General features: G+C 42.0%; 1 pseudogene; it reads right to left on the reverse strand.

Annotated features, from left to right (window-relative positions):
- Nucleotides 1–2,509: 2,509 nt before the first annotated feature.
- On the reverse strand, nt 2,510–8,116 carry LOC139356063 (small ribosomal subunit protein uS10-like; annotated as a pseudogene).
- Between the last annotated feature and the right edge of the window lie 2,932 nt (nt 8,117–11,048).

Raw genomic sequence — 11,048 nt, forward strand, 5'->3', positions numbered from 1 at the left:
GCTAAAGTAACAGGGGACTGTAAATGTACATATACGAACAAAGAGGAGGTCATGCTGTATGTTTTTGTGTGTATGCACATGCCTGTACCTGTGTCCAGTGTGGGAGAAAACTGCAAGTACAGGAGAAAGAAAGAGAGAGGTCTGACAGCAAAGATGGAGAAGAGGATAAGGAAAAATAAGAGGAAGGGAGACCCTTTTAGAGAAAGCAAAGGGCACATTGGGATCAAGAAGAGAGGTCTGGCTTAAAGGTCTACAACCACTGTCAACTCCAAGTCAACAGACAGAAAGAAAAGTTCCAGGGCTGCCAACACCTGGGTGCAGTCCAGTCACCTGGATGGTCAGAGAACCATAAAGCTAATAAACAATGAGTTCCTTAAGGCACCAGTCATGCTTCTGTAACAAGTCAAATTTTGAATATCAAAGTGCATCTTTTTTTGCCTCCTTGAGTAGAAATCTTCACATTAGTCTGCCCTAGCCAATGACTTGCCCAGATGGAAAGTCTGAATTTATTATAGAAGAAGAACAAGAGAAAGAGTGACATTCTGCTTCTGTCTTTCAGAAAGTAAGTTTTTACAAGCCTCTTGAAAAGGGATTTGCTGAACTCCCTTGTGAGGCATTAGTATTTTAACAACCAAGCATGGAGATTTCTGATCAATATGATTTAAAAACAAAAATAAAAAGAAGGTAACCTGCTTGTCATTAAGATTAAGCTAGAAAGAGTCAGGAAGAAGATAGAATAGAAAGAAAGAAAGACTAGTCCTTTATTAGCGTGGAGAACTGTGAAAAGCAGAGAGAGAGGGAAATGAAATGGTGAAGGTTGTCCTAATCTCCCCTCCCACAACTCTTCTGAGTTTGGCCCAGGTAGGGAAAGGGGCACTAGGAAAGCAAAGTTAACTCCAAAGGCAGAGTGGGGGCCACTATTGAAAAGACTACTCACAAACTTGAAAGAAGAGGCTCTGTGTGTGGCATGCTCCCATACAAACCTAGGGACCCAGCCCACCCCTAGGTAGGTCAGACATGGTCAGACAGAGCGAGGTAGAGAGGACTCAGAAAGAGCAAGCCTCTCTGCTTATCAGAGGCAGGTAAAGCCAGGACTGGATGAAAAGCCAATCAAACTTCAAAGGGATCTCTAGCACCAGGGGAAACTGAAATGAGGTCAGGTCAGACAGAGCACACAACAGGACTTTAACCAGACCCAGTGAGACCAACCACAGGTCACACCCACTCAAGCAATCACCCCAGGGCAAGCAATACCAAATGGGAAAGCGATAATTGGCTGGAGGTCAGGCAAGCAGAGAACTGTGGCTGAGGATGCCACCTCCTCCCCACCACCATGAGGTTGCATAGACCTCAGCCCTTCCCCAGGACTCTAGGCAAGCAGAAGAGGAAGAACCTGAGAGCCTTAGCAATTTTTTTTTTTTTTTTTTTGAAACAGAGTCTCACTTTGTCACCCAGGTTGGAGTACAGTGGTGCAATCTAGGTTCACTGCAACCTCAACCTCCCGGATTCAAGCTATCCTCCTGCCTCAGTCCCCACAAGTACCTGGGACTACAAGCGCACACCACCACTCCCAGCTAATTTTTGTGTTTTTTGTAGGGATGGGTTTTTGCCATGTTGCCCAGGCTGGTCTCCAATTCCTGAGCTCAAGCCATCTGCCCATCTTGGCCTCCCAGAGTGCTGGGATTTCAGATATGAGCCACTATGCCTGACCTAGCCTCAGCTTTTTTTTGTTTTTTGTAGTGTTTGGTTTTAACTTTAGCATTGTTATCCAAAGGAGGCAGAACTAGAACAATGCTGTTCTAGTTCCCCCTTCTAACTAGAACGTAAATGGCTCTGGAGGGAAGACAGAATAGGATAGACTAAATAAATTCATTTTTCTGCACATCCAAGTTGCAATGTAGGTCAAATTTTGCAATTCCATCATACATTCTTTTTTTGGTCTCATGCAAAAAGGGAATCTGAGCACAAAACATAGTTGTTGACTAGCAGAACTTCCAAAGGAATGAATTCTTTGAAAAAGCAGGAATATTCATCTAATGAGGTCTGGCTTTAGTAGGGAGGGTCAGTGTAAAGTAGGAAGAAGACAGGAAACTGGCCGTGGCAAGAGTTTTGTCTATTTTGTTCACTGCTCTATTGGCAGTACATGGAGCATGGTAGGTGCTCCATAAATACGCGTTAAATGAACGAGTAAATGAACATTTGTTGACCATCATCTATCTTGAGCCAGACATTAAAAAATATAATCCTGTTTGTTTGTTTATTTATTTATTTATTTATTTATTGAGACAGAGTCTCACTCTGTCGCCCAGGCTGGAGTGCAGTGGCGTGATCTCAGCCAACTACAACCTCCACCTCCCGGGTTCAAGTGATTCTCCTGCCTCAGCCTCCTGAGTAGCTGGGACAACAGGCGGGTGCCACCACACCCAGCTAATTTTTTGTATTTTTTTAGTAGAGATGGGGTTTCACCGTGTTAGCAAGAATGGTCTCGATCTCCTGACCTCATGAGCTGTCCGCCTCGGCCTCCCAAAGTGCTGGGATTATAAGCATGAGCCACTGCACCCAGCCAAATATAATCCTATTTAAATCTCACAACAGTCTTTGAAGTTAGTATTATCACTATTTTATTTTTTTTAATAACTGGTAATCAATTTATTAAAATAGTTTACTTAAGCATCTGCAATGGTGCCTTCCACCTCAACTCCTGGCTCAATACTGATGGAAGTAACCTACTTAACAATCTCAGAAGGACTGTGCCAGTCAACGAGTCGCTTGTGGATTCTCATCCCAAAACGATTCCATGTCTTAGAACCTTCACCACAAGGAGCTTTTTTTCTTGTAGTTATTCTTAAAGTCTTGGTAGGCATTCTAACTGGTCCTTTCACTTTGAGATTATTTTCCTTTGCTCCTCTGATCAAGTCAGCACACACATTCTCCAGGGATTTTACTTTGCGGCTCGTTACAGTGATTTGAATTCAGTGAATTGCCACCTACCGCTCCAGGGGTGTGTTTCCGGAATTCTCTTTTTTTTTTTTCTTTTTTTTTTTTTTGACACGGAGTCTCACTCTGTCGCCCAGGCTGAAGTGCAGTGGTGTGATCTCGGCTCACTGCAAGCTCCGCCTCCTGGGTTCACGCCATTCTCCTGCCTCAGCCTCCCAAGTAGATGGGACTACAGGCACCGGCCACCACACCTGGCTAATTTTTTTTTTTTTTTTTTTTTTTTTTTTGTATTTTTTAGTAGAGATGGGGTTTCACCGTGTTAGCCAGGATGGTCTCGATCTCCTGACCTCGTGATCCGCCTGCCTTGGCCTCCCAAAGTGCCCAGTATTCTTAAAAGCCATGGCTGCGACGTCAGCTTCCTGACTGACTGTTCCTCACAAGAGCCAACAGCCGTGAGTCAGGAGCAGGAACCTGCAGATCAGCGATTTATTTATTTTTTTTTTTTCTTTTGAGACTGAGTCTCACTCTGTCTGGAGTGCAGTGGGGTGATCATGGCTCACTGCAACCTCTGCCCCCCAGGTTCAAGCGATTCTCCTGCCTCAGCCTCCCAAATAGCTGGCATTACAGGCACAGGCCACCACACCCAACTAATTTTTTGTATGTTTTGTAGAGACAGAGTTCACCATGTTGGCCAGACTGGTCTGGAACTCCTGAGCTTAAGTGATCTGCCCGCCTCGGCCTCCCAAAGTGCTAGGATTACAGGCATGAGTCACCACGCCCGACCTATCACTATTTCATAAAGAAATGAACTGCATTTCAGCTAGGTTGAATAACTTCGCCAGGGCCACCTACTTACTGTGCGGTAGAGACAGAATTCAAACACAGGCCAAACTGACTACTCTGACTTAATATATTTCCTTCTATGCAGGGGAAAAATCTTCATATACTAGAAATCCCATTGATATTTCTCCCTTCTACTTTACATTACAAGAAAGATCCTGACGTTCGTTGGATGACCAAAGTCCTGCTGCAAAAACGATTCTTCCTGACTGGGCTCTGTGGCTCACACTTGCAATCCCAGCACTTTGCCAGACAGGCAGATCATTTGAGCTCAAAATTTCAAGACCAGCATGGACAACATGGCAAGACCACATCGCTACAAAAAAAAAAAAAATACAAAAATTAGCCGGGCATGGTGGGAGACTGGGAGACTGAGACGGGAAGATTGCTTGAGGCCGGGAGGCAGAGTTGTAGTGAGCCAAGATCATGCCACTGCACCCCATCCTGGGTGAGAGAGCCAGACCCTGTCTCGAAAATAACAACAACAGCAAAAAACTCCATGATTCTTCCTGTACATCACACCACAAAGGTAGCACTGATATTACAGCATTTGTTATATCTATGTTGAAATGCTAATTATTTTCTGGATAGAAAGAAATTACAGGAAAGTAAGAAGAAGTGTGTAGGAGACCACAGTGCAATCCCAGAAAGAGGAAAGGAAATTTTTAAAAGGGAAATCATAACCCTAATCAGTACTTTAGCTGAAATAAGCATTCTTAATGTTAAAAGAGCCCTTGAGCTTTGTGTAATCAAAATAAACAACAACACGGGCCGGATTGCACAAAATAAGTTCTTTCTTGGGTTTCCAGTGACGTCTTGGTCAGTCCAGTGACTGACCACACAAAACTCCACCATCCACTGAAATCACAGCCTGCGATTTTATCCTCTGGTGGGTTGTGTTTGGTCAAACACCACATTTTCATTAACATGTGCCACGCCCTTCTGCTTTGATCTGCCACTCCCCCTAAATTCAACCGACATTCACACTGCTGCAGAAGCAAAATCATTGTAATTTCAAACACGTGCATTCCATTTATCTCAGTTGTAAAAGTTAGCAAGGGACAGTAGTCGAAGGGTCTAAAGGCAATCTGGCGGGATCTAGGAGAAATAAAGCTGGAGAGGTAAAAATAGCAATAAAACCAGCAACACAAACCTTTCACTTTTCAACATTGTCTTGCTAGCACAACTATGATTTCAAAATAGACAAGGACAAGAGAAATGAGTAGGAGTCAAGAGTGAGTCACTTATCTCTGAAATGGGACAGTTGGGCAGGTTAATCTCTAAGGTTTCTTCCAACTCAGTGAATCTATGATCATAAATCTGGGGAAGCCTGGGGAAGTTTTCCAGGCTTCACTGTGTAATGGAAAGGCAAAGCCAGCTTCACTGGTGACTCGTTATGTGGGGAAGTTGTTTCACCTCTCATTAGCCTCAGATGTGCTGCATCCTCTGGGCACTGATAGTAATACACACTTCACAGTACTGTTGTGTATAGCTAATTGAAAAGTGCGAAAGTCAGACTTGCCAATACATTTATAAGCTTTCATTTATTTATATATATATTATTTATATTTATATATATAAATATATGCCCCACTGGGTGAGGGGGTCTCACTATGTCACCTAAGCTTTTGTTTTTTTTCTTTTTTTCAGGACAGGGTCTTGCTCTGTTGCTCAGGCTACAGTGCAGCAGCTCAATCATAGCTCACTGAAGCCTCAAACTTCTGGGCTCAAATGAATTTTCCAGTTTTGGCCTTCTGAGTAGCTGGGACTACCACACCTGGCTAACTTTTTTTTTTTTTTTTTTTTTTTTTGGTAGACAAGGTCTCTACCAAACTCTCAAACTTCTGGCCTCAAGTGATCCTCCCATCTCAGCCTCCAGAGTAACCAGGATTACAAGCACATGCCACCGCACCCACCTTAAGCTTTTAATTTTTGAAGAAATTTTAGAATGGAAAGATGAAGGCAGAACCAGCATTTGGAAAGGGTCTGATATGACGTGCCTGTCTGAATTTCCCATTATGCTACTACGGTGTACAAGATGTCACCTTTGAGAAAGGTTGAGATGTTGAGAGCCGAGGCGGGCAGATCACGAGGTCAAGAGATCAAGACCATCCTGGCTAGCACGATGAAACTCCGTCTCTACTAACACACACACACACACACACAATTAGCTGGGCGTAGTGGCGGGCGCCTGTAGTCCCAGCTACTCGGGAGGCTGAGGCAGGAGAATGTGGTGAACTCGGGAGGCGGAGCTTGCAGTGAGCCAAAATCACGCCACTGCCCTTCAGCCTGGGCAACAGAGCGAGACTCCATCTCAAAAAAAAAAAAAAAGAAAGGTTGAGATGCCATTGTTTTCGTGCCCATCACCATACATTCCATTCACCATACAATGGAAATCAGGAGCTGGAGATGTTTCACAGATATGAGGTAGCCTCAGATGATCGGATATGCCAACTAAGACATCTCCCCATAGTCCTAAAACCTGAGCTAGCCTGTTTCCCAACTCCACCCTTGCTTGTCACACCCCAGGCCACCAGACAGAAACTGCTCCAGTAGGGAAGTGACTTAGCACCCATGGTGGACCTTCAGGTGAATAGCTCAGCTCTGAGAACTCAGTTGTTTTAATTTATATTAGATGCCAAAGAGGAGCCCAGGGTTCAGGTGTGGACACCATTGTGTCATATTTTGCCTGTATAAGAATTGTTTTTAATCAAATTAGCATCATTTAAAAATTGGGAGATTATACATCAAAGCCCATATGTTTCTCACGCTTTGGAACACTGACAACACTGGGCCAACATCTCAGCTAGCAACAAAAAGCTGGAGTGGGATAAAGACTTCTCCACTGAGATGGACATTCACTCTCAAGTTCATCACTCTCTCCCCAGGCCACTTCACTCCTGTAAGTTCTCTGCCTGGTTCCTGGAGGTATTTGAGAGCAATCACTGATTCAGAATATCTGAATATTTAAGCAGACAAGAAGAACTACATCTGAGTATAGCAGGAAAGTTTTGCAAGTCTCCTCAACTGCCTGGATGAGGCAACGACCTCAGGATTTAAGTGGCTACCCTCATCTAGTCTTGAAGCTGAGATCTATCCTAAGGACCCCTGAAAACCACTGGCTAGCTCAGTGCTGTGGCAAACAGGCTGAAGATGATTACAACACCATAACAAAGGAATCAGGGCCAGGCCAGAAGTTCTGTTTTAATATTACAATCGCTTGTCAACTGCTTTGCCATGCGTGGTATAAAAATGCCATTTTATGAGATCTGTTAATTAACCAACAACTATATATGGAGACATTTCAATAATATAAAAAGCTATTTCAGCCTGCTTAAAGCTGAATTCGAATAGTGCTTCACTAAAGTCAATACTTTCTAGATCCTATGATTCTCCTCAATAAAAATATACCATTTCATGGAAAGCACTGTAAATCAAAGGTCCTGATCTTAGCAAAGCTAACAGATAGATCCTTATTTTCCCAAACCCCATAACTTGGCTCATTTCAAGGAAATTACTTTCATTTATATTACTGTTTCCTGTATATGGTGATTGTCAGCCTGAATACCAGTCCCTGAATCAGGTCCTACTTGTGGGAAAGAGCTCCATATACTTAGACTTTTATGTTAGTTCATCCCATTAAGGGGCTTATGCTTTGTTATCCTTTTCTGAACCTTGGCAGGGCCTCTTCATTCTCTTACAAGTTAAGTGAAAAGCAAAACTCTGCACTGAGCTGTTAATGATTCCTAGTGAGAGCCATGAAATGTGAATGGTGTTTGTCCTAAGGGATTGTTCAAGTAGGCAGCCACAAATCCCAGGGACAACCTGCCAGTTCAAAACTACGGGAAACAAAGTTGCACCCTCAATTTGTGCTTCTCCTTAAACTTACCAAAAAAGGAATTTGGGAAGAGGAAATGATGCTGCCAACTTCAATAGCTTTAGCCAGGATGTCACAGCCTCTGATATACGAGTGAATGCTATGGATTTCCTCCAAATTAAATAAAAGTTCATGGAATGACATATAAAGAATGGAGATCGTTTATAACACAGAGAAACTATAGTAATCCCCAATGTCTAAAACTTCTTTTGTATGGAATACAAAATGCTCTTTTTCCTTTAGATAGATTTAAATGAAAGTAGGGAAGAAGTAAGAGTGCTTTTAACAACAAGAAAATGTTCTGATTACTGTGCTTCAAATAGAAGTTTCCCGCCAGTTACCAGTGCATTCTTGATAATGAAATGCAAAGACTAATGTGAACTTACTGTGGTAACACAGACATTTAATTCCATATGAGTAAACCACCAGTAACATCAGCTGGCAGTGCCAGAACTCGACCATGACATGACCAGAGGCAGCTGTGGTAGCCTGAAAACTGCCCTCACCAAGGAAGAAATCACATCATTTGATGACAGCATGACTTTACAATAAAAGTCATCTCTTGTGTGCTTTTATGTCTTCAATGTTTAATTAATTCCCCCGAATACCCCACAAGTTTTTCTATCCATTAGCAAAAATTATATAGGAAGAACTAGGTTTTAGAAGAGACTCTGAGCACTAGAGAATTAGAAAATCATAGATTGCTTTCCAAAATCCACCTATCTGAAGATCGTGATGTATTTTATTTATTTATTTTTACTTCCATCTCCCTTTCCTGGTACATGTTGTATTTTAAAACACAAAGAAAAATAACTGTCCATTCTTCAAGTTAAAAATAGTTTAGATTCAAGTGTGTGAAAGGTAAAAAAGGAAAAGAAAAAAATAAAATTATAAAAATACTTCAGATTTTTCAAACAATGTTGAACATTGCATTGAGTTAATACACTTATTCTGAACTTTTACTTTGGGGGCAGAACGAGTTCATTAATTGATTCCTCTTTGGAGAAGACAAACAAAAGATTGATTTTTTTTTTTCTCTAGGGAGAAATCTGATGTATATTTAGGTAGCCTAAGTGTTCAGAGCAGCTAACTACTGGCAGCTAACTACTGACACTAGTAGTTTGTTGCCCTGAACACATAGGTGTTAACACACAAACTTCAAATATATACTCTAGTGCCTTGATTAGCATTTAACCTAGACTTTGTCAGAATGCCCAACACTGGCCTTTTTATAAATCTAAGAGAAAACCCAGATGAGTGTAGAAAGATGCCAAATAATGCTAGGAATCACACCCTTCTCCATCTCTGAAGACCACATAAAACTCAGCACATCTCTTGTCCCTGCAGTATACCTTTAAGGAAAGAACCCTGCAATCCAGATATTCTTCATGCTGGTATCAAGTTCAGCAACAATACTGGCTTGTTACAAATTGCTTAGAAAATGAACTGAGAGTAGAGACTGGGCATGGTGGCTCATGCCTGTAATCCTAGCACTTGGGAGGCCTAGGCAGGAGTATTGCTTGAGCTCAGGAGTTCGAGACCAGCCTGGAAAACATAGTGACACTCTGTCTGTATTAAAAATAAAATACTAAAAGTTTAAAAAAAAACAACTGAGAGCAGACTCCATTTGATACAAATCCCCTATAGATGTTTAAATTACTTTAACACATTTCAATTTTTGCTAATTAGGCCCACAATTCAAAATCACTAATTTTTGAAAAAAACAACATAAAACACTAAATGAGCATAGTTTTTTTAACAGAAAAATTAATACAGTGAATATATAAAATGAGATGATGTATATTATGTATATATTATGATGTATATTATGTATATTATATGGGTCTTTTTGCATCTTTACAATTAGAAGGTCCAAGGCTGGGCACAGTGGCTCATGCCTGTAATCCCAGCATTTTAGGCGGCAAAGCAGGAGGATCGCTTGAAGTCAGAAGTTCAAGACCAGCCTGGACAACAAAGTGAGACCCCTCTCCCCTCAACCATCTCTACTTAAAAAAAAAAAAAAAAAAAAGAGTAGCCAACATGGCATGCACCTTGTAGTCCCAGCTACACAGGAGGCTGAGGCTGGAGGATCACTTAGTTTGGGGCTACAGTAAGCTAGGATCATGAGACTGTACTCCACATTGGGTGACAAGCAAGACCCTGTCTCCTTAATAAATACATAAAGGAAAGCTCTTGTGGTTGTGTCTTCTAAATTTCTTTCCTTCCTTTTTTTTTTTTTTTTTCTTTTTTTTGGAGATGGAGTCTCGCTCTGTTGCCCAGGCTGGCATGCAGTGGCACAATCTCGGCTCACTTCAACCTCCAGCTCCCGGGTTCAAGTGATTATCTTGCCTCGGCCTCCCGAGTGGCTGAGATTTCAGGCACACACCACCACACCTGGCTAATTTTTGTATTTTTAGTAGAGATAGGGTTTCACCATGTTGGTTAGGCTGGTCTCGAGCTGCTGACCTCGTGATCCGCTCACCTCGGCCTCCCAAAGTGCTGGGATTACAGGCGTGAGCCACCGCGCCCAGCCCTGAATTTCTTATGATTCTGCAACTCCTACTATTATAGTATAAATAGTATATATAGTATAAATGGGTTCCCATTATAGTATAAATATGTAGCTGGAAAAAGTGTTGAAATACAATATTCACTCAATTGAGGCAAAGGATTTTACAGATTGAATAATCTAGGTAATTCTTTGGTACCCTAATTCACTTTGCACGTGTGAATGGGAATATGAAAATCTGTGTTGTTCTGAAAGCTGCCTTGACCAGCATCTAGACAAGGAAGAGAAACCAAGAACTATTTCTGCAGGTGGCCACATGAAGCTAGCTGAAGCAGAACAGCATGTGAGAACTAACCACTATTTCTGGTACCTCAGAAGATCTGCAGAAGCTTGGTGAGGGAACACTCTTCAGGCAGATGACAGTTAATGTCTTTACAAGTGATTTAGCACAAGTCTTCTCTTATTATAGAACATAACTTTACTGGTGACCTGAATTTGTTTTTCTCCGAAGTGTCTAGACAGGAGCAAGAGAAACTCTGAAATTAGAAATAAATATACTCTCCTTTGTACAAAACATTGAAACTACTCACCCTCCCACCAGCAGACGTTATGCTTTGAGGGGTAGATCTGGTAATGACGAGCAGGTATCTGAGCTGTTGGCATTCTCAAGAGACTTCCTCATAGAAATGGCACACAAATGTGAGCAGGTCAGCTTGGATTCAGTAGAACTGGTGTATAAGATGAGTGCAGGGTTCTTGGGCTGCTCAGGGAGTTATCCCCAGCCCCCTGGCCTCAAGCAATCACTGAACATACAGCACACAAAAGACCTACCTAGGCTCCTCTCTCAAGTCCTCTAGATGACTTGCAATGGCTCATTAGTAGATA

Source organism: Macaca nemestrina, chromosome 1 (genome assembly GCF_043159975.1).
Source record: "Macaca nemestrina isolate mMacNem1 chromosome 1, mMacNem.hap1, whole genome shotgun sequence".
NCBI lineage: Eukaryota > Metazoa > Chordata > Mammalia > Primates > Cercopithecidae > Macaca > Macaca nemestrina.